The sequence below is a fragment of the Biomphalaria glabrata genome, chromosome 10, assembly GCF_947242115.1.
Source record: "Biomphalaria glabrata chromosome 10, xgBioGlab47.1, whole genome shotgun sequence".
NCBI lineage: Eukaryota > Metazoa > Mollusca > Gastropoda > Planorbidae > Biomphalaria > Biomphalaria glabrata.
Genome location: NC_074720.1, coordinates 28,359,107 through 28,383,013, shown reverse-complemented (window position 1 = coordinate 28,383,013; position 23,907 = coordinate 28,359,107). Strand labels below are relative to the sequence as shown.

General features: G+C 37.5%; 1 protein-coding gene and 1 long non-coding RNA gene across 8 annotated transcripts in view; one reads left to right on the top strand and one right to left on the bottom strand.

Annotated features, from left to right (window-relative positions):
- LOC106052510 (glycoprotein 3-alpha-L-fucosyltransferase A-like) overlaps positions 1-23,907 on the top strand; it is a 133,313-nt gene that overhangs the window by 14,121 nt on the left and 95,285 nt on the right. For 3 of the 7 annotated variants that reach the window (XR_008780289.1, XM_056044929.1, XM_056044920.1), the window contains exons 1-2: positions 6,075-6,353; positions 9,531-9,680. The gene's annotated coding sequence lies outside the window, so the exon portion shown is untranslated. Of the gene's footprint in view, positions 1-6,028; positions 6,354-9,412; positions 9,432-9,530; positions 9,681-22,028; positions 22,232-23,907 lie in introns of those variants that run through there. The other 4 variants (XM_056044921.1, XM_056044923.1, XM_056044922.1 and 1 more) reach the window with 4 other exon arrangements.
- Positions 1,738-15,327, bottom strand: LOC129928810 (uncharacterized). The gene is made up of 4 exons (XR_008780291.1): positions 15,129-15,327; positions 14,257-14,368; positions 4,702-4,859; positions 1,738-2,777 (listed from the first exon to the last, which is right to left on the bottom strand). It is a non-coding gene; the product is annotated as an uncharacterized LOC129928810 (long non-coding RNA).

Genomic DNA, 23,907 nt, shown 5'->3' with positions numbered 1-23,907 from the left:
TTAATACTAACTTGAGAAGCAAACTTAAAAAAAAAACAACTCACTTTGACTTTTTATTCTTGGAGATCTCTTCCACTTACCAACTTCATTAAATTCGTGATTTTAGTTTTTTTTTTTGTTGCAATTCCCCCCCCCCTCCAGCGTATTTATCACTGGTACACTGTAAAAACATTTTTCAAATCCTCCGACGAGACACTGGATTAATAATCTCAGAACTTCTTTGAGATCACATTACAATGATGTTTTATACAGTCCACTGAGATGACAGACAAACATCACAATGATATTTTATACAGTCCACTGAGATGACAGACAAACATCACAATGATGTTTTATACAGTCCTCTGAGATGACAGACAAACATCACAATGATATTTTATACAGTCCTCTGAGATGACAGGCAAACATCACAATGATATTTTATACAGTCCTCTGAGATGACAAATAAACATCACAATGATATTTTATACAGTCCTCTGAGATGACAGACAAACATCACAATGATATTTTATACAGTCCTCTGAGATGACAGACAAACATCACAATGATGTTTTATACAGTCCTCTGAGATGACAGACAAACATCACAATGATGTTTTATACAGTCCTCTGAGATGACAGGCAAACATTATAAAGATAATTTAGGAGCGCCCGACAGTTTGTTGTCAATATTTGGACCTCAAGCTGTTTCCCAAACTGTGTTTCGCGAGGCCATTCATTCCACAAACTCCAGGACTAATGAACTAGTAGGCCACCACGTGAAGTAATCTCTCTTCAAAAATAAGCAAAGTGTTCCCCTAAATACTCAGAATGTTCAAAGTGTTACGCTAAATACTCAGAATGTTCAAAGTGTTCCGCTAAATACTCAGAATACTCTTGAGACGGGGCAGAATCTGGTGTGGCTAATCAAGCCAATTCTAGAACGGCAGACTTTGCCACAATTCGTACATTTGTATGCCTCTGATTTAGGGCTAGCAGACAGGGCTGCTTTCTTTTTTTCCCTCTTGATTAAAGCCGCTTCAATTCTTTTGTTCTCAGCAAGGGTTGTCCCAGCACGCACAGTCTGTCTCCATGCACTCCGGTCTTTGGCTATGTTTTCCCACATACTTTCACTGATGCCTGAGGCTCTCATGTCTCGCTTGCAGACATCTCTATATGTTAGTCTTGGGCGGCCCTTGGGTCTGATTCCTTTCACAAGCTCAGCATATAAGATATCTTTCGGGATTCTACCATCTGGCATGCGGGTGACATGTCCGAGCCAGCGTAATCTCCTTTGTGTCAGGAGAGCATACATGCTGTTCATATTGGCCAGTCTCAAAACTTCCTGATTGGAGACATGGTCCCTCCAAGAGATGCCCATTATGCGTCTCAGGCAGCGCAAGTGGAAACTATTCAATCTGTGCTCTTGGTACATGTATGTTGACCAGCTTTCACTGCCATAAAGGAGAGTGCTCACAACACAGGCGTTGTAGACTAGGATTTTGGTCGCTGTGGTCAATTTACCATTTTCCCAGACGCGCTTGGAGAGTTTTGCCAATGCTGTGGTAGCTTTTCCTATCCTTTTTGTCAGCTCGATGTCTAAGTCTAGGTTACTGACAATTGTTGAACCCAAGTAGGTAAATTCCTGCACCACTGAAAGGGTGTGGTTCCCAATTTGTATTATAGGTATTTCTGCAACGTCTACGCACTCATTAAATCACAGTTACATCAAACCTGGACGAAGTGGTCGTCTGCTTTAAGGCTAGAACAGAAAAATGTCTAAACTCGTTTATCTCACTTTCACTCTGATAGTTTCAAGGTCAATGTCGTCACCGAGACGTAGATAGAAGGCTATTCATAAAGCGCTGGTTGTGTGTATGTTTATGATGTGTATGTGTGTGTGTGTGTGATGTAACGTGTGTGAATGTTGTTCGTGCTGACATCTATGTTGTTATTGTTATAGTAGTAATGCTGAATTGGACAACCCTAGTCAAACTTCATTTCCATTTGTTTGGGCCAATAAAAGTATTTGATCTAATCTGATCTGATTTATATAAATAAAATATTTAGTTTTATTAGAAGGCTTAGCGAATTAAAAAGTAAACTTCCCCTTTCAGAGTCTGCGATCTACAAGGCAGATGATGTAAAGGTCTAATGAACTACTTATGGAATCCCATTTGTTTAATGATGACATTCAATCATATTTTGTCTGAACAAGTCTAAAAAAATATTTTTTAGTTATTATGACAAAGTACGTCATTCTATTTTTTTAAACTCTTTCTCTCCTAACCAACGATACCAACGTGGATTTGACCTCATTAAATTAAATTAATGTTTAATTTTATAAACTTGACTTTGTATTACATAAAAAGAGCATGCATTTTCCTTTAATTCTATATCAAATACAACATTTTCTGATAACAAAGCCCAAACTATTGAAGCTTAATCATAACAGGGTAGTGAAATAGTAATGAGCAAAATGTAGAATTCCTTCAAAACGTGGACAAATAATAACGGAGAGAAAGAGTTAAAGTCTTATAATTATAAAATAAAAAGCTTTGGTTTTACTATCTAGAAATCGTTGTTGGTTCTATTATAATAATGTTCATTCGTTGACCTAGTTACTTTTGTTGTCAAAAGTAAAAAGTCAGTATGAAATACCGAGTGTAGGTTGAAGACCGACTGAAATGTTGCCAACTGGGATTTCTCTGACCTGAAACAAAGCCGCTTCTTAGTTTTTAGAAAATCATTAAACCTGACAACAAATTCCTCTGCCTGCAGACATCAGACACCAGATATCTGCAAGAAAAAAAAGGATGATTCTTAGTCTACTGAAAATTAGATTTAAATGACATATTCTACATCTAGCTATGCGACATAATTTCTCAATAACCTCCCGGAGAGATCTATCTAAAAGCTGAGCAGAGACTAAAAGAAACATAATGACATAATTTCTCAATAACCTCCCGGAGAGATCTATCTAAAAGCTGAGCAGAGACTAAAAGAAACATAATGACATAATTTCTCAATAACCTCCCGGAGAGATCTGTCTAAAAGCTGAGCAGAGACTAAAGAAACATAATGACATAATTTCTCAATAACCTCCCGGAGAGATCTGTCTAAAAGCTGAGCAGAGACTAAAGAAACATAATGACATAATTTCTCAATAACCTCCCGGAGAGATCTGTCTAAAAGCTGAGCAGAGACTAAAAGAAACATAATGACATAATTTCTCAATAACCTCCCGGAGAGATCTGTCTAAAAGCTGAGCAGAGACTAAAGAAACATAATGACATAATTTCTCAATAACCTCCCGGAGAGATCTGTCTAAAAGCTGAGCAGAGACTAAAGAAACATAATGACATAATTTCTCAATAACCTCCCGGAGAGATCTGTCTAAAAGCTGAGCAGAGACTAAAGAAACATAATGACATAATTTCTCAATAACCTCCCGGAGAGATCTGTCTAAAAGCTGAGCAGAGACTAAAGAAACATAATGACATAATTTCTCAATAACCTCCCGGAGAGATCTGTCTAAAAGCTGAGCAGAGACTAAAGAAACATAATGACATAATTTCTCAATAACCTCCCGGAGAGATCTGTCTAAAAGCTGAGCAGAGACTAAAGAAACATAATGACATAATGAAATAGAAAGCCTTACTAAGGAGGACATAATGAAAGACAAAGTCTTACAAAGGAGGACATAATGAAAGACAAAGCCTTACAAAAGAGGACAGAACAAAAGAAAATACTCAATTAACTTTAAAAGCTAGGCTTGTCAGCTAATCCTGATCTGTAAAACAATGAGATCCCTTGTTAGGTGGCCAAACAGTTTGTGCCACCTAGAGACACTTCTAAAACTTTGGTTATAATTCTTTCTTTGATCCCTTCTTCTCTCTCTCTCTCTCTCTCCTTCTCTCCATTTCTCTTCTATTCTTCTCTTCTTTTCTATTTCTCTCGTTTTTCCTTTTCTGATTTCTCACAGTTCATCTATTCCTTTTTACAAAGCTTATATCAACACACTCTGTCTGTTTGTTTGTTATCTAGGTGGAATCTTGTACACAATATTTCCCCACTTCTCAGAATTGGATCAAGTTGAAAGTTTGCACAAGTACTTATTGTTGATAACAACACATGAATAAGCCAAAAAATTAAACAATCAGTTAATCAATAAGTGGTAATTAACTAATTGTGTTTTAAATGTAAAAATGGAGTAATATCTTATTATTGAGAGACTTTGTCAGTAATTGTGCGTTTCTTTCCCTTACAAAAACTTTTTAAAAGCATTTTTAGCGGCCCCCTAAAGGGGAAAAGACGCTATTAGTTTTGTGTGGCCTGTCTGTCCGTCTGTCCGTCCTTCTAGTTTAATAATAAATAAATAGTTTTTCATATTATCTCGTGATCTGCAGAGTAATCCCACTACAGTAAGACACAAAAATAAAGAATTTATTTTTTTAAGGAAATGTTTTTTTCTTGAGGTTTTGAATAAGAGATTGACTCTTTACAAAACAATTAGATCAATTAGATATTCATTATAAGACATCAGTTAGGCCAGGTTCACCTCTAACTTCACTTTCACTTTCACCTATAGCTTGGTCTGCTGGACCTTTGGGGCACCACACATGATTTGTCAACCTTCTTTCTCCATTCTTCTCTGTCATTTGCCTTTGATAAAATTTCATTATGATATTCTTTCTGAAAATATTGAAACCTATCTTTTTACCTGCCTGGGTGGACCACTTCGGAGGCCGATTTTGAGTTTTTATTTCCACACAAACTGTTTCTGTAACATTGTTTCTATTTTTCAGAGGCCTTCAAAAGCGGAAAAGACGATGTTAGTTTTGTGTGAAATGTCTGTCCATCCAGTTTAGATCTCGTAAACTAGAAAAGATATTGAAAATCCGACATCACAATATTTTAGACCATTCAAAGTTCTGATGCAAAGGCTACTTGTTTCTTTTCTGAAAGCGAAAAATCTAATTTTTAAATCAATTATGCAAGTAGTTTTTTTTCGTAAAAATACACCACTTTTACAATTATTAACTATTAGTAGTAACAAACGCTGGAAGCTCTTTAGTAGGGAAACCATATATATCATATTTGTAACACATTTATGCTAATGGTTTTAGAATTTTTGTCAAAAACTTTTTTTATACAATTGTATTTCTACGTTATGCAAGTTCTGTCCTACTAACTACTACATTTACCCAAAGAAAATGTTTAATTTTTTTAAAGAGAAAATATCTATTTAGTATGCATATAAGTTGGAGATAATTTAAAACAACAATTAATAAGTAGTTTTTCATATTATTGCGTGAATTGCAGCGCTGGTGCGCAGCTGTAAGACACTTAACTAAAGAAATTATTAAATTTTTTTTAAGGAAAAGTTTTGTTCTTCTTTTTTTTTTTTTTAGGATTTGAATGAGATATTGACCCTTTACAAAACAATTAGATAAATTAGATATTCATTATAAGACATCAGTTTGCCAGCTCACATTGAACTTCACATTCACTTTCACCTATCCTTTGGTTTACTGACCGATGGGGCACCACATAAGATCTGCCAACCTTCTTTCTCCATTCTTCTCTGTCATATATCTTTAATCAAATTTAATTCTCATGTTCTTTCTGAAAATATTGATACCGACCTTTTTACCTGCCTGGGTGGACCACTTCGGAGGCCGATTTTGAGTTTGTGTTTCCTCACAAACTGCCTTTGTAACCTTGTTTCTATTTTGCTTTTTTTCCTTGTCCGCTCTCATTCTCCACGTGACTCTGTTTTCAACTCTGTCTGGGTCACTCTTTCTTTCTTCATTTCTCTCTCTCTCTCTCTCTTATCTTATTAAGTACAAACGTTACTTCAAAAAAAAAAAAGATGATTACACCCTACGCGTGTTCTCTCTCTCTGTCTCTCTCTGTACAAATCTGTCCTAACACAGCAGACGTAACCCTATTTCTACAAGTGCTAGAACTGGGTATGTTCCGGGTAACAGTTCAGAGGTCACACTATGACCCACATTAAGACACAGCCACACTGTGACAGGGCAAGTACACCAGTCACTACTATATTTATACCCTAAGTCAGTGAGTCAACCCCTTTATCTCCACCTCACTTGATAGTCTTCCATGCTGTGTACACTTTTAATGAGATGAAGTCAGTTCAGACATGTACCAGTGAATCTTTATAAAGGTAGTGTTGCACATTGGTTCTTACAGACTGGATATATTATAATAGAGTGTGTCACGTTCTTTCATGCTAGATTGAATACAAAGTTTTAAGGACTCGATCAGTTCAAATAGAATTGATGTAACGTTTGTAACCAAAGAGTCGCATACATATCGGACTTATTTAGACGCTGCGTTGACCGAGTAAAGGTATAATAACTCTGATCTGTATTTAATTCAATATAGCACAGAAACCTTTAACTCTAATTGCGTATTGCGTTTACCTCTAATTTTGTTAACCTCTGATTGGGTTTAGTTCTAATATTATGTTTTCCTTTAAGTAATTGTGGTTACCTTTAGTTGTGGTTACCTGTAATTGTGGTTACCTGTAATTGCGATCTAGAGGTGAGCTCTGATAGGGGAACGTTAGTATTTTTGTGTGTGTGTTACAATTTTACCTCAAACTGACTGGGCAGTCCTCTAATTATGTTAACCTCTAGTTTTGCTTACCTCAAACTGACTGGGCAGTCCTCTAATTATGTTTACCTCTAGTTTTGCTTACCTCAAACTGACTGGGCAGTCATCTAATTATGTTAACCTCTAGTTTTGTTTACCTCAAACTGACTGGGCAGTCCTCTAATTATGTTTACCTCTAGTTTTGTTTACCTCAAACTGACTGGGCAGTCATCTAATTATGTTAACCTCTAGTTTTGTTTACCTCAAACTGACTGGGCAGTCCTCTAATTATGTTTACCTCTAGTTTGTTTATCTCAAACTGACTGGGCAGTCATCTAATTATGTTTACCTCTAGTTTGTTTATCTCAAACTGACTGGGCAGTCCTCTAATTATGTTTACCTCTAGTTTTGTTTACCTCAAACTGACGTTTTTTTTCTAGTGTTTACTTCTAATTGTCCTAAACGTGAACCTAACACCTGTCCCCCCCCATCCGTATCTAAAACGCTACAAATTACGTCCCTGGTGTGATTGCCTACAGGTCTTAAGTGTGTGTGTGTGTGTGTCTCAGTGTCTCTAGGTCTTAGGTGTGTGAGTCTGATTGTCTTAAGTTCTAAGCTTTGTGTGACTTATATGTGAGCACTAGTGCCCACGTGTTAGTATGCACACAAGTGTATTTTACTCAGTCGTTGCGCCCGTGTGTGTGCTGTGTCCACTTGCTTTGATCGAGCTCAATAGATTATCTCACAAATACCTTGGCGTTGTTTAATTCAGTCCCTAAAGGCAAAGTGCATATCGAATGTCGAACCTAAAGTCTACCTCAGGAGTCTATGCTAACATTCTTTATATAACCGTAACATGCGTTGGCAATCATATTAACACATACACACTGAGTCTAGACACATGCATACACTGACAGACACACACCACATGTTTGATAAATATCAATGAACACACAGGCGTTAGCACTTTTTAAAAACAACATGCAAAACATTAACATCCTGATTCATATCAATTACAATAAGTTTATTTTTAGAACATAGCTGTCCCTACCATGAGAGTCCACATGTGGGAAAGTATTTGTATTTATGTGTCATTGAGCTCTGCTTCAGAGTCTCACTGGGTTGAGTTGTATCTATCCACTATACGGAGATTGGAACTACTCTAAGAAAAATATTTCCCCCCATGTTTCAGGCATTCATTCAGAAGTTTATAAAAGCAAATATCTTACGTGATACGTGACGACAAGAGAGGTTCAAACCTAGGATGGCTGAGTGTGAAGTATGCGCTCTGGACTCTCGCTCGATGGTCAGGATAATTCCGAGTTCGAACCCTGCCTACAGTTCAGCGGAATGTGTGGGCTAGAATGTAATTATCTTCCATTTTGAAGGAACCTTGGAAACGTTTTTAACAAAACATTGTTCCATTAAAGTTCAACCCACAGTTATACATACAAATTCAATACTGTACTGTTTTTATATTAAAATTAATAAACTTGTAATTGTTAATACGAATGTTTGAAATTAATTAAAATAATGAAAATGATACTTTACATTAACCTTTAAAAAGTCTGTTGTGAGTAACATTTAATGCCAGGTTCTGTAAAACATTAACAGGGACAGGATTATATTACGCCCAGGTCTGGAAGGAAGCAGAGACTCTTCAGCCCCGCCTCTATCTGAAATTTTAAGAAACGTCCAGATGTCTCTGAGCTTAGGTCACATTGAGCTGCTCGAGGCTTCTTACCCCGAATATTTCCTTTACATTTCCAAGATATTGCCTTCAACCTTCCCATGGTGTCTGTGTAGGGGGATCATAATCTCCCTTTCACTTTCACCCTTTTGAGACAGCCCCCCCCCCATTCATGATGGCCTCATCGCATATGAAATGGCAAGGCGGATTCCCCTTTCGCTGACTTGGCTAGTGGTCCCTTTTGAATGTCCTATTGCCAAGAAAGACTAGAGAGTTGTTACCCGTTCCCCAGCAATGAGGTCATTCATTGGTACCAGCCTTCATTCTAGTTACTTGGCGTTTAGCTTCCACAGAGCGACACAAAAAGAACACGAGAGATGCACAACCCAGATACCAAGACCAGCATTAAGCAAATGTAACCCCAGCATACAATAGACTGGAGCTGGGTGGACTCCAAACACCGTTTTCAAGAAAAAAAATGTAGACCAAAAATTCTAGGAAAGATAAAACTCTATTGCGTGGGCATTTTGTCTTCAGAGTCTGGACTCGTCTAGTAACATTAGCAAGCATAACTCTAGCTATCTTGGGCCATTGGTTAGTCAGCCATCTCTTCTTGAACCACTGATCCCGGCTTAGTGAGGAAGTGCTTTCTTCGCTGGGCATATGCCACTAGATTTTGGGCATTTTAGACCATTTCTTCAAAATTGTTTTTTGTTTTTTAAGCAGCACAATCTGGGCGGGGTATATTTTTACTATTGGACATTTCTTGAAATATAAAAATTCATAAAATATAATCACGACTACATTCTGGTTGGGACTGACCTCACGATAGTCCTTAGTTTGAACAATGTCCTCTCCTATCTCTTGTCTATATGAAGGAGATTTGGGCTATTGCGTAATTTTCTCTAGTTCTAAAAGAACGACTTTAAAAAAAGTCAAACCATCAAGAATCAACAATATTAAAGATTTTTAAAAAGATTCTTTTAAATGATTACCATCATCGAATCCAAACACACACACACACACACAGATATTTAGTATTTGATATCTTCAGCAGCGTCATATGTTGGACTTTGGTACGACCCGATACTTAAAAGGCGAAGAGTTAGTTTGTATTTAGGCTCTATCTCCAGGCTTCCTATGTGAGTGTGTTTGTGTACGTGTGTGTGTGGGTGATAAAGTTGTGTCAAGTGATACTTTGTTACAAAGATAGTCTCATTTAGTGGTCTTTTAACTTTCAGGATCGCAAGTGTTGAAAGGCTGTGTTGAAGTGAACTAGATTCTCTGTGTGTGTTCAGTATTTGGATTACAAGAAGGAAGTGAAACTCTTACAAAGAAATGACGGGAAATTACGTGATGGACCACTTCAAGAGGACTATCTGAACTCTGTTGTAAGTTTGTGTGTTTTTATATGTATAGAAAAGTAAAGTAAAGTTCCCCCTTTCAGACCTTGTGATGTATAGGCTGACGATGTAAAGGTCATCTGTTTCTTTGGCCAACGGTTAACGTGCAGGGTGTCATGTGGCCAGCACAACGATCAACCGTCTTTACTTTTCCCAACTAAAGTCAGGTACCCTTTAGATTAGGGTGGACTCAGCCATCGCGTATTTTATATGCATATGTATTTATTTGAAATGAGTTCTTCTTTCTTTCTGTTGCTCTATTTGGTCTTCACTTAACTACGACACGCACTTCCATTATTTGTTTGCTTTTAGTTTCTACTGTACAGTTTCTCTCTCTCTCTTCTCTTGTATTGAACTCTCTCAAATAGTTTCTGTGTATTCCATCAATTGTTTCTCTACGCCCCCAACACTCTCATACTTGTGTCTCTTATTAGACCTCTCCCTCTTAGTTATTAGATTTATCAAACTTTTTCTCTCTCTTCATCATCAGACTAATCAGACTTTCTATCCCTCTCTCCCTCTTCACAGTGCCTTCGATGAAACTTTACCACTTTATACTCTTAACCTCTTTATATTGCCCCCCCCCCCTATCAAACTTTACCACTTTATACACTTAACCTCTTTATATTGCCCCCCCCCCCCATCAAACTTTACCACTTTATACTCTTAACCTCTTTATATTGCCGCCCCCCCCCTATCAAACTTTACCACTTTATACTCTTAACCTCTTTATATTGCCCCCCCCCTTTATCAAACTTTACCACTTTATACTCTTAACCTCTTTATATTGCCAACCCCCCCCCCTTATCAAACTTTACCACTTTATACTCTTAACCTCTTTATATTGCCCCCCCCCATCTAAAAATTTCTCCATTTCTCCTAGCTAACCAGTTAATGTAAGGGGTTCAAATCCCTTTTCTGGTGACTCCTCTGAAAAAAACAACAACAAACCTTTATCCTATGAGACTCTAATCCTTTAAAAACAAGGTCAAACAATAAGTCACAGCTTTGTGTAACACACATGCATGTAAGCTACACATCGTAATACCAATGATCAACATGATTAGAGCTTGTTTTGTTTTCTTAGTGCACACCTCAACACACACACACACACTTCGAGAATTTAATGCTATGGGCTCCAGCTCCGAGGTAGACCCTCTCCCACCGAGTTTGTACCTGTTTCTATTCAAAGAACTTACCTTCCGCCGCTCGCCCCTCCCTCCTTGTACTAACAGCCTTTGCACCTATAGGCGTGTTGATTCTTAAAAGAGTTTTTTTTTCAATAAACATTTCCTTCGTGTAGTTTAGAGTCTATAAACTTGTGTAAACCACCTGGTGGCTTGAACCAACTCACTAATCAAGCTCTTCAGTCATCGTAAAGAAGACAGAGTGATTTACAGCTATACCGGTGATATAAATAATCAGAGCATGGCGCGATAAAACCTAGAAGTTGTGCATGGCAACGATCTATACACTGGTTCGATTCTTTAGGGGGCCACATTTATATTGGTATGAAATTAAAGTGAATGCCTTAAAAGATGCATGATAACATTTGTATATTAGTTGGCGCTGGTAGACCAAGCTAGTGAACATTAATATTTAGTATATTAGTATCTTATTAGGGTTTGGCTGATTAATCATACCATTATTATGACTTTCGGTATTTGGTTTATTTGACATGACAGTGTGGTTTGGATTACTGTTATAGTCGCAAAATATTATCACACAGATTGTCACAACACTGGCGTCCCTGGAAGGGGGGGTGAAGTGCGGGTGACACCCTATTGCAAAATATGCACTTGATAAACATGCCCTTTAGTAGACACATTTTCAAAAACAGAGTAAGTAACTGCAGCTAGATATCCTCCACATTTACTTTTGCACCTAGATCAATAGTATATTTGTTTCGGCACAGTTGTATGAACTATTATGTGCTTATAAAAAGTGGAGAGGGAAGACATTTTTAATGACAAAATATCGGATGTATTTGTATTTTAATGACAAAATATCGGATTATGTGTATTTTAATGACAAAATATCGGATGCATTTGTATATAAATGACAAAATATCGGATGTATTTGTATTTTGATGACAAAATATCGGATGTATTTGTATTTTGATGACAAAATATCGGATGTATTTGTATTTTTATTTGGCTATAGAGCGGGATCTATGTAGGAAACAGAATTTTGATGATATACTGTATGACTTCGCTAAACGCAAGGCTCGTAAAGTAATTCTGTACGTAGTAAAGAATGAACAAAATGCAAAGACGAATTTATTTTCTAATACAAACTCTTAATTTTCACTTATTATCCGTATCCCTACCCAAACTGGGCCCCGTGAAATCCCTTGTTCCCTCCCCCCCCCCTCTTTTGTTTTTCGCCGCTAATGTAACTTGGGGTAACTCAAGTCCGACTTGCAGAAATACAAGATTGATCTTTCCTTTACTTCTTGGTGTCAGGAATGTTTGAACCATGAAGAGAATTATATATAGAGATGTTTAAGAAATTCAAACAGGCCTAAGTGACATTGTTTCATCTTCTAAGCATGCGTCACAAGCTCTATCCACAATGATCGACCTAAGGCGCCTTCCACAGCCTCTTCCCAGCTGGTGCTCTGTCGAGGGTGTCCTTCGTCTCTATTCCAAAGTAATGCTATATATCGTCTGCAAAATCCAGGCCCCTCCTTCTGTTTGGCTCATGCAATGGGATACCGAAAGCAGTCTTCTTGTGAACTCCTGACATCCCTTTGACATGGACCCATAAATAAAAGTAGTTCTTTCAACAATTCAAAAGACGCAAGGGATCAATTAATAACAGAAATATACATTTAATAAAAGCAATCAGAAGAACTGTAGTTGTAGATAACGGCATCAAATGTTCAACTATTAAATAGACACAACTATGAAACTGTCTTCTTTAGTACGGGATTAGACTCAGAACTCAGACCTCTGACAATAATAACCATCTCTCCAGGGACCTCACTCTACTTGAACTAATAGGCCAATGAAATAATCTGTATATATAATTCTCTACGTCGCCCAACCATGCGGGATACCAAGCACGCAAGCCCTCTAACCCTCCTCTCGCCTCCTCCCGCCCTCACCCGCACCTTCCTCGCTCTCCAGGCATTCGCACACAGTCATTTGCCCAAAACCCACCCCATTTGGACAACTGTGTCTTTCAGGAAGTGTTCACCCGTCACTAAATAGCGGTGCATGCTACGCCGCGGGTCGGCTAGTGATAAATAAACCTAGAATTTGTTATATCTTACAACCTGGATTCTATCAAGTGCTATTTACAATACTTTATAGAAATACAATCATCACAAGTCTGATGTATGTTTTTTTTTTAAATGATATCATCGTTGGCTAGCAGAAAGAGAATTAGGAATACGCTACACGTTTCGATGCTAATGAGCTACGTTATTACATCGTCTGACACAGCAGCTTGATTTGCTTCAGAGATTTCGAAGAATCTCGTCCAATAGTTGTGAAATGCTATTTATACGCTTGCTATTTCCCAGAGTGTTTCACAATGGACGCTCTAAAACGCCTTAAAAAAAAAACAACTGACCCACAGCCTTTGTTTGTATTCTAGTCTTTGCTCGATAGCTTGCAGGACGAAAATCTGTTCATGATCTGCCTCTTCGGAAGCAGTTGAGAAACACTTGTACCTGTAAAACTGTTTCCCTAACAAGCTCTTTATAAATATAACTACTAGAAAAAAAAACACTCGCTCGATTCATTGTCTCTAATTTCAATAATTTTATAGTTTTAATCAATGTTAAAACTATAAAATTTAAAATAGAATCTACAGTCATTCTCCAGTGCCACAATCAATTAAATAGCTCACAGTATTATGACTCAACAAAAAGAAAAAATAACTAAAGAGTTTTTTTTTAAAGGGGGGGTGGGGAATTGTTCTCTTTTTTTGTTTTGGTGGGGGAGGGGGAAAGTGACACCCTGAGCTAGCCGCACTGGGTGACACCGACCCTAGTGACGCCACTGTGACAAGAGGAAAGTTTTTATGTGTTCAGTCAAGATTTGAAAAGTATTACCGTCACTGTCTAGATTTAAAAAAAAAAGAAAATTTAGCCGCTTTTTTTTCTCTCTGATGTTTGACCGTCTGTCATGTCTATAAATCTAAAACTTATAGATCTAGATTATAAAGACATGTTGAAAATCCTTTTTGGCTATTGTATGAATTGTGCTTGAAATAAGCACAACGGCTTTTGAAAGCGATCCCTTTTTTTTTTTTTACAAAGCTTATATCAACTGTCTGTCTGTCTGTCTGTCTGTCAGATCACTTTTGTACACGTTTTTTCTCCCACACCCAATCTAGGATCAAGATGAAATTAGTTTAATTGACAACACAAGGAACAAAATAAACAAAAAAATAAATAGCCAATTAGTTAATTAACTATAGATAATAAATTTTATTTTTTTTGGTATCTCGAACAAGGGAAAGAAATTTTACTTGACTGATAAGGTGGTATAAGTTGAATTGTCCCCTTTTTTGTTTATAGAAAGAAAAGATTGTAAATAACTCTAAAACCTACTTTCATAAAACTTTCCCTGGCCCAGTGGTTCCCGTAATGTCTGGAGGAGGTTCAGGAGACCTTAGCTCTCGAGTTCGAAGTCAGGTGAAAGGATCATAGCGTAGTGAGAAAGCTGAAAGCATGAAATTGCGCTAAACAATAAATTGGTAAAATATTTCCAATGGCAAATAATTATTATTGTTAGTCTACTCTAGATCTATTACACATTGAATTCCTTGTCTGATCGAAACTAACTGATGCTACACTTAATATACGCTTTTTTTTAAAAAATTATATTGTTTTTTTTATGTTGCTTGTTTCTAAACTAGTCCTACATGTAGATGCACATATCTAGGCCTGTATACCATTTTAAAAACAAAAACAGTGGCTCCATATTGAAAGATCAATGCTGGCAACCAATAAGTATCATATGTGATTTTCATACAAGCCAGAGATTTGATTTTACAATATTTAAAGTATTGACGAACTTATACACAAATCCAACAAAGCATTATGGATTTTGTAAAGACATTGTACAAACCAAGCAAGAACCTATAACTAAAATGCTATTAACCTTGGTTAGACCAATAGTAGAACATTCTAAATTAGAAATCTGGGACCCCTCAAGAATATATATATATTAAATCTAGAACAGACTCAAAATAGAGTGATGAGATCTTTAACGAAAATGAATATTCACATTTGACTAGAGTAATATCATTAGTATAATCACTTAAGACAGAAAACTAAAAAGTAAAGTAGCAATAATACATAAAAAGCTGAACCATAGTGTGCCATTACAAAAAACACAAGCTAGTAAAATACCCATAAAGATAAAGGTACATATTTTATTCATATGCTAAGACAAATCTGTATAAGTGTTCCTTTTTTACCTAGTGCCATTAGACTCAGAGCATGGAATAGTTTTCCTGAATCAGCCAGAGAAAACTAACGACTTAGCAGAGTCTCTATTTAACATGCATGTTTAAATTACACATTGATACGTGTAGACCTATACGATAGTTTATCAAAATACTTGACATTTGGTATTCTTTACACCGGGCGCCTTCAGAGACACCAACAGCTTGTTAAGTTTTATCTGCATGTATAAACAACTCGCACTAGTTTAGTCTTCACTATCGGAAATTTGATATTATCTTCACCTTTCTTTAAAAGGAAGTGCAAAGGTTATTTATAGCTCTCTAAAAAATCTGATCGGCTGATCGTGTTTCATAAGCGCAAAGGCCGATCAAGGTCATTCGAAAGTGCGCCATTTTCTTTAAACATTAGCATATTTTTTTTATGAACTATTTTAAAAACAAAATTAAGAAAGCAGTTCTTGCTATTCAGTGGATATCTGGAATCGGGTAATGAGGGGGGGGGGGAACTTGAATCGATCTCTGGCAGATAAAGCAGATAATGCATCACGTGTGTTCAAATAGCTAGGTCACCACTAGGTCTACGTAGACACTTAAACTGCAGCAATGTTCTTAGCTCTGACAACTCAGCATGCCTGTATGGGGTCGAGACTATCCTCCATTACAAAAGATTACAATAACACCTAGGCGACAATACACCAAAACTGTGAGCGACACCTAGTGCATTCTTCTCCTAATGACTTTTTGTCCCCCAAAATATTGAAGGACGCCCTCTATTGGTTTGGTATGAATAGCACTGGGCTAACCTCCACTCTTGTCTCTGATGTATACCTGACATTAAGGTCAAGTTAACCTGCTTTGTTTTTGTAACTTTATGATCCCAAACAAAGCATAGGTTCAGATCGTCTGCTGCAACAAATATCGTCAGGTCTGAGAAGGAAAGTTCTTAGATGTGCTGTTTATTTCCGAGACAAGTTTCAAAGGCTTAGATCAGAAGGTCACATGTGGCTAGCCGAGAGTTTCCACGTGACCTCCCGACAAAAGAACAAGAAAAACATTTTTAAAAATACTTTAAAAAAACAACACACTAACTTATTTTAAGTGTAATTGTTCAATTCATGTTTTGGTATCAATTACTTTTTTTTTAGGATCGATTACTTTTTTTGTTCTGTAAAGATAAATTGTTTATATTGAATCTTTAAAAAAAAACCAACATAAAAAATATATTTAAAAAAAAGCTTATATTAAGTGTAATTGTTCAATTACTTTTTTGTATCTTTTATTTTTTTTTTAAATCGATTACTTAAAAAAATAATTTTTTAGTAATTTGTAATCTTCTCAGGTTTTTGTTTTTACCCAGATCGATTACTTTGGATCAGTCATATAATGATTGCTTGGCTCATGTAGAAATAATAAATCTGTGCGATTCTAAATATGTTTACAAATAGTTTTTGTTTAGTTTTTAGTTTTCTCAATGCGCTATGACCCTGACGCTTGTCTAGATCAGTTCTGAAAAAAAGGGGGGAGAAGGGGGCATCTTGGTGAATGGGCATATTGGTGAATGGGCATCTTGGTGAATGGGCATATTGGTGAATGGGCATATTGGTGAATGGGCATATTGGTGAATGGGCATCTTGGTGAATGTTTACATGATCCTTTTTTTTTTTTTAAATGCCTAACAAATGTTCACCAAGAGCGCAAGGGGATTAATTCAACTTATACCACCACATTTGTATAATCTGTCAAGTACGATTCTTTGCCTTGCTTTAGACACCAAACTAAAGAATTAATTACCAATATGTTAATTAACTAATTGGTGTTTTTTTAATTGATTTTTGTGTTGTCAGGTAAAAGAAATAATTTTGCGAAATTTCAGCTTGATCTGAGAGTTGGTGTGTGAAAAATAACGTGTACAAACTTTTTACCAGACAGACAGACAGAGTGAGTTAATATAAGCTTTGTAAAAATAACACACTACTTAAAAAATAATAGAATAAATAAAATAACTAACTGGCAATTTATTTAATTGGTATAATAATTATTAATGATAAAGTCTTGCCAATATTAGAAAGTGTATATCACGGAATAGTTCTTACATTCTGTACTAAAAACAAACGCACTGCTGTCAAAAGTCCATGTAGTTCTAATATTCTGAACTAAGACACTATATCTGTAGGCTATACAACAAGACAAATAGATTTGAAAGATCAAGTCACAAAAGAATGAATCAGTGAGCGCTTAAATAAAGAGTATTTTTGGAGGAGGTTGTGAGTTTCTGACAATGCATAGCTGTTTCTATTAGCCCGAGACATAACTTTGTCACGTGTGAACTAGCTGGCATTGTCAGTTTGCAAGGCACGTTTGTTAAGCTATTGATGGCCGCCTGGTCGTGCGGTTTGCTCCCTAGATTGTCGTACCGATGGTCCCGGGTTCAAACCCAGCCCGTTCTCATCCCCGTCGTCCTGCGGGAGGTTTGGACTAGGAAGTAAATTATCTTTAACTTTGAAGGAACATCCTAAAGCATGTAAAAAAAAACCAGCTAGAAAGCTAGAAATATGAGCGGCCTCCAACGTGAGTTTGTCAGTCGTATCAAATACAACTTGTCTCAATCTAATTCTAGTCTAGCCAAATATATTTCAATGAATTGTTCATGTACTGCTCTATGAGCTAACAACTCCACTTACACCTTCTCCCACGTTCATGTACCGCTCTATGAGCTAACAACTCCACTTACACCTTCTCCCACGTTCATGTACTGCTCTATGAGCTAACAACTCCACTTACACCTTCTCCCACGTTCATGTCTAGTTAGTACCAGGTTGGGTTCAAAGTAGTGCCGTGGACGTACACTCCAGGAGATACTGACATTCATGGGCTTGATTTTCATTCATTTTTTTTTATATATCATCCATAAATATCTCTTTACACGGCACTCCTACAAAGATTTATTTAGATAGATAGATACTGTTAAAGCCTCCGCGCGGTGTTGCTTCTTGACAATCTGTCTAGTGTAGATCTGACTGTAGGTAACGCTGGACTCAACACTTCAGTAACACCGGCGAAAGGCCGAAACAATCAAATAGGTAGTCGACGCTGATATGTTGTTCTACAAATATGTTTAATACTCAAAAGGGAATCGTCCGATGTCAATAATGTCGTACTCAAGTCTACTACTCTACAATAAGCGTCCTCCTTCTAGCGTCGTTTAGAGCGTTCTTATTTTTAAAAGATCTGTCACGTCACTTGTCGCTAATTAAAACTTTACCCTATTCCCGAAACAAATAACTAATTCCTAACTACTTCCTAATCATGTCATAACAACTCCTCCCCCTCCCGCTAAAAAAAATTGCCTGTCAATTTTTTAATCTACTGTCTTAGTCTTACAATGTGCAAGGGCCAAAATGTAGGGAAACATAAAAGACAACACAACTTGAGTCTTGATTGCGATTTCAACTTCTCTTTCTGTGTCCACAATCAAGTTCCTCTGAACACCTATTTCCCTCAAGTGTCACTAACTGATACTGTCCACTGTGATGTGCCATAGGTGACCGCAGACTTAGTTCGTTTTCGCTGACACTATAGGTGTGTCTATCTATACTTCATCACATCACGTTCCAGAGGTTACACCGCTTTCCCTCACACGTCAGGACAGACACTTTACCTAATATGACAAATTGACATCTATCAATATTCGTTCTCCCACTATACACCTAACGTTCTTTCGGGCATTTACAAGTGTATTTTATTTCCTCTCTCCACTTACTTGTCCCCACACGATCTAACTCTTTACTGATGTATGATCATGATCAACTACAAAGAATAACTTATAAAACTTACTTTTTCGTGATGTAACTACATCGTCGCCTTATAAATGCCCTTTTTATTCATACCAACATACATACAATTCATACATACTACCCGAAATCAATAACCAACATGAGTTAATCTAATAATAACGCAATAGCATTTATATTATAACATAACTATCCTATTCACAAATACCTTAACACAACCTAATACCCCTCTAGCTATGACTACTAGTTAAGTCAATCAATGAAGAATGAAATAATTAAAATAACATCTATTTACATATTTATATACATACTATGGTCGTATAGCGTTATGTCATATCCGCTATCTGCCCGAGCAATGCATTTGTTCTCTCCAACTGGAGTTTACATCTCTTCTTACTCCACTATAGCCCGCATGTGGCCTTCTACCTCGGTATGACTTGCGATTACCGCTACCCCAGTCATCTCTTCTATCGTCACTGTCGGATACAGACCTGCGCCTCCTATCCGAACTTGCAATCTTCTGTTTAGACTGTTCTGCCCTACTCCAACAGTCTCCAGCGATGTGCCCATGTTTATGGCAGTTAAAACAAATTATGTCCTTTCTAGGTTTATTTCGCTTCTTGTTGTTATACCTGCTTCTCCAACTTCTAACCTGCTTGTCAGAAGCGGCTCTGACACCTGTTACATTTCCAAGTAAAACATCTCTGGATAGCTTCGGCATTGCTACCCCTTCGCAATACCCTGTGTACAATGGAGATCGAAGGAACACTTTGCATGCTTCGAATCTCTTAACTGCGCCGTCTGCCAACCTAACTGATTTGGTATAGCCTAAATAATCCTTAGGTTTCACTAATCCCCCTCGAACTGCGAGTGTACTGCTAGCTGTGTCCCGGATCACATTTACCTGTTTATTATTTATCATGCCTGGATATAGTTTAAATCTATCTTCCCCACAATCAACGTAATTAATTTCTTCATCTGGTTCACTATGTCCGCTATCACGATCCCTGTCTTGGATGCTCCTTACAAAATTAACCCTATCTGGTGGCCGATTATCCCTCTCTTGTCTACGGTTTCCTTGATTACCTCTCCTATCACTAGTGCCACTATTACCCTGTGCATTTCTATTGCCAGCTCCATTCCCTCTATGTTTCTTACATTGGTATGCCATGTGTCCCTTTTCCTGACAGTTAAAACATGTAACATCCCTAAAGTTTCTATCATCCGCTTTAGGTCTATCTATTCTCCTATCATAACTTTCCCTGCCATTGTTTTCATTTTCCCAGGATCTATCCTTTATGCCCTCATAACTATTCCGACCATTGTTCCCACGTTCCCTGGACCTATCATTTCTCCTACCATAACCCCTATCATTACCATCATTTCTCTTTACATAATTTACCAGGTCAATAACTGTTTTGTGGTCGCTAACTGAAAGTGGGTTATTTGGGTAAGCATTCTTAAAGATCCTAATAATTTCTACCAAGTCTTCAATTACCTTAGGGTTTCTTTCTTTTACAAAGGACTGTAGCTGAGGGTCGCACTTATTGATAAAGTTATCAATCAAGATAAAGTTCCTCAACCCCTCGTAGGTGTTCTCTACATTCTCGAATCCGCGCCATTTAGTGAAGAAGTCCTTCTCTGAGTTGATGGTTGTCTGCGGATCAACTTGGCTGGATGGAGTGTTTTCGTAATATTTCCTTCGGAATGTTGCCGCGTTGTGCCCGTATGCGTTTAGCAGTTCCTTCTTTAGCACCTGATAGCTGTTTTGCATGGCGTGGTCATGGTTTTGGCAAATCGTGAGGGCTTTCCCATGTACGAAGTCCAACAAGATTTCGGACCACTCCTTCTCCTGGACATTAAACTTTGCAAGTTTAATTTCAAAGCGTTTCAGATAGTCGCCGATGTCGTCCTTGTCTTCCGCAAAAGGTTGGATTTTCTTCTTCGTCCATGCGGCGCTACTATGGCTTTCTATGTTGGCACTATTGTTGCTGTTTCCTTCGGTGGGCACACTTACACCAGCCTCTATCCTCATCTGTTCTACTTGAATTCTCACTTTTCTGTCCGCCTCTTCTTTTTCTTCCTCTCAATGCGTTCCGCCTCTTCTTTTTTCTCCCTCTCTACACGTTCCGCCTCTCTAACCTTTAACAACGATGCCCCAACGTATGGGCGTTTACAAACTACAAATGTAGATCTAGATCTATATTTCGTTACCTCCTAGGTCTACGAGTCCAGGATCTCACTGGCTTTCCTTCGCCGACGTGGCTGTATGATCAGGGTCTAGCTGCAGACTAGGCCGATGACGTTAACTTCTGCCTCCTCCTAACAGAGGGCTTCTATCCTTCTGGATGTTGATGCCAGTGAGCTCCGAGTCTGGGGTCGCCACGTTGTTAAAGCCTCCGCGCGGTGTTGCTTCTTGACAATCTGTCTAGTGTAGATCTGACTGTAGGTAACGCTGGACTCAACACTTCAGTAACACCGGCGAAAGGCCGAAACAATCAAATAGGTAGTCGACGCTGATATGTTGTTCTACAAATATGTTTAATACTCAAAAGGGAATCGTCCGATGTCAATAATGTCGTACTCAAGTCTACTACTCTACAATAAGCGTCCTCCTTCTAGCGTCGTTTAGAGCGTTCTTATTTTTTAAAAGATCTGTCACGTCACTTGTCGCTAATTAAAACTTTACCCTATTCCCGAAACAAATAACTAATTCCTAACTACTTCCTAATCATGTCATAACAATACATAGATAGATAAAGATTTAGAGAGAGAGAGAGAGAGAGAGTGTGTGTGAGAGAGAGATCTACTCTTCTTAACAAACATTGTTTACTATCTAGATCGAGAGATAATGTTCTAAGCATATGTTACAACAATTTATTGATCGTGCAACTGATCATCAAAAACCAAGTCTGACCCAAAGAGGTTGGGAGGGGGGGGGGACAACATCATTATACCATGATTTGTGGTAGACTATTGAGCCATTACTCAAGCTAGGGGAGACAAACTACCCTCCATCATTTCTTGTTCCTCCTCTCCTCAATTCCTCTCGGGCCAATCGAACTTGGCCAAGTTTTGCCTATTGATTACACCACCTGCTCTGAAAGCTGGGCGGCGGGGCAGTTGGGTTAAATTGATAACTTGTTAATTTGTGAGTTTAAACTGCTGTTGTTTGCCATCTCGACCCAGGCGCCCACCTCCGCTCTGTAACATTTCAGTATGTAAATAATGGCCCTTGCAGACGATGAGTGTGTACATTCTGCAATCTATTTTACGGAATTAAAAAGTTGAATCCTGGCGCTTCCGTTTTCGATGAGATAGCTGGTAAGAAAACACTAGATCTAGATTTATTGGCTAGTCATTCAATGTTGTTGTGACTTGTTTATGTTCTTTATTCCATAGAACAATTCACTTCATTTATGCCTTTAAAACCCTAGCACTATCGAAATGGGGAAGGGGCTTACAGTTAGACATTGCGGTCCCTACGAGATAGTGCAACGTACTAAGAGCCGTTGAAGTTTTTCCTTCTTTGAGTTACATTCCTACCTAGCAAGCTGCTTACTAAGCTTATATCAACTCACTTTGTCTGGTCAAAAGTTGGAACAGGCTTTTTCTCTCCCATTCCCCATTTTCGGATCAAGCTAAAACTTCGCACAGTTATAAATTGAACTAGAACCAATTTAAAAAATTAAACAATTAGTTGCTTAATTGTTGGTGATTAATTATTTTAATAAGAGTGGGGGAGGGGGGGGGGTAAATGCTACTTAATGAGAGATGTGGATATAACTATGGATTTAGTCCCCTTATTACGTTTTGACACGTTTTGTCTCCGATTCTCAAATCCAGTTGAAATTTTGCATTATTATTCGATGTCGATAACAATACACTAATGAGTCCAAAAATTAACCAATTATTTAATCCTTTAGTACTAATTAATTAAGTTTGAATTATATAACAGATAGTGAGCTAAACCCTGTAATTTTAAGAACAAAAATGCATTAATTATCGTTTATTTTCCTTAGAAAAGCTTTGGTTTAAAAAAAAAAGTTTTCTTTTTTCTATTGACTGTTAATATATCTGGTTTCTAAAATACGGAAGTATTGGAGATTGTTATATACGGCGGCAAAACTAAACATAGCTATCGTACTGGTATTTCCGGTGTACATAATAACCCGCGGCGTAGCATACGACCCCCACCCCTTTCTTTTCTGAGCCTCGCTCTCTATCACCGCGAAAGTTACATGGGGTAACTCTAGTCCGACTTGCAGAAATAAAAGAGTTATCTTTCCATGACATTTTCATGGTGGTGTCCCGCATGGCTGGGCCACGAAGAGAATTGTATATCCAGATGAATGTTTTTGTACTTTTTAGCACTACATAATTAAATTTTCTCAGCTTTGCTGATTTAACACAAACTAATCTCACTATTGAGAAAGCATTAGGCTGTCATTCTGACGTAAAACATCGTTAACTAGCGATACTCTAATAGACTTGATGAGAACATTTACTGCTACGCATTGGCAACAGTTAACTGTATGGATGTTATTGTTCAAACTACAATATAAATACATTTGTTTTCTTCAAAAATACATTGACTGAGCCACAGTTTGAGAGTGTCTGTATATCAATTTTTTGTTTCGTACACATATCGTTGTAGGCAACGAACTTGTAGGAACCAACCAGAAGTCTATTAGGAAGTAATATATAGAGAGAACGTACCACGCCTGCCACCCACACACCTAACATGTTGAAGCCTTGTGTAGGATTTTATTTTCTGTTTCAGCTAAATAGCGACCGTGTTTCAGAAGGTACTAGGTCAAAAATAAAAAGAGGGGGGGGGGGACAAACAGCAACACTCACTCATTTACAAATTAGCCAGTTTCAAACAAAAATATTCTTTTTAGTCTGGTAGCGAGTTTGTGGACAAACATTTTTTTTTACTTCATCACTAATTACATCTAGCACTTTGTAAGTCATACTAATATCTGCAACTTTAATAT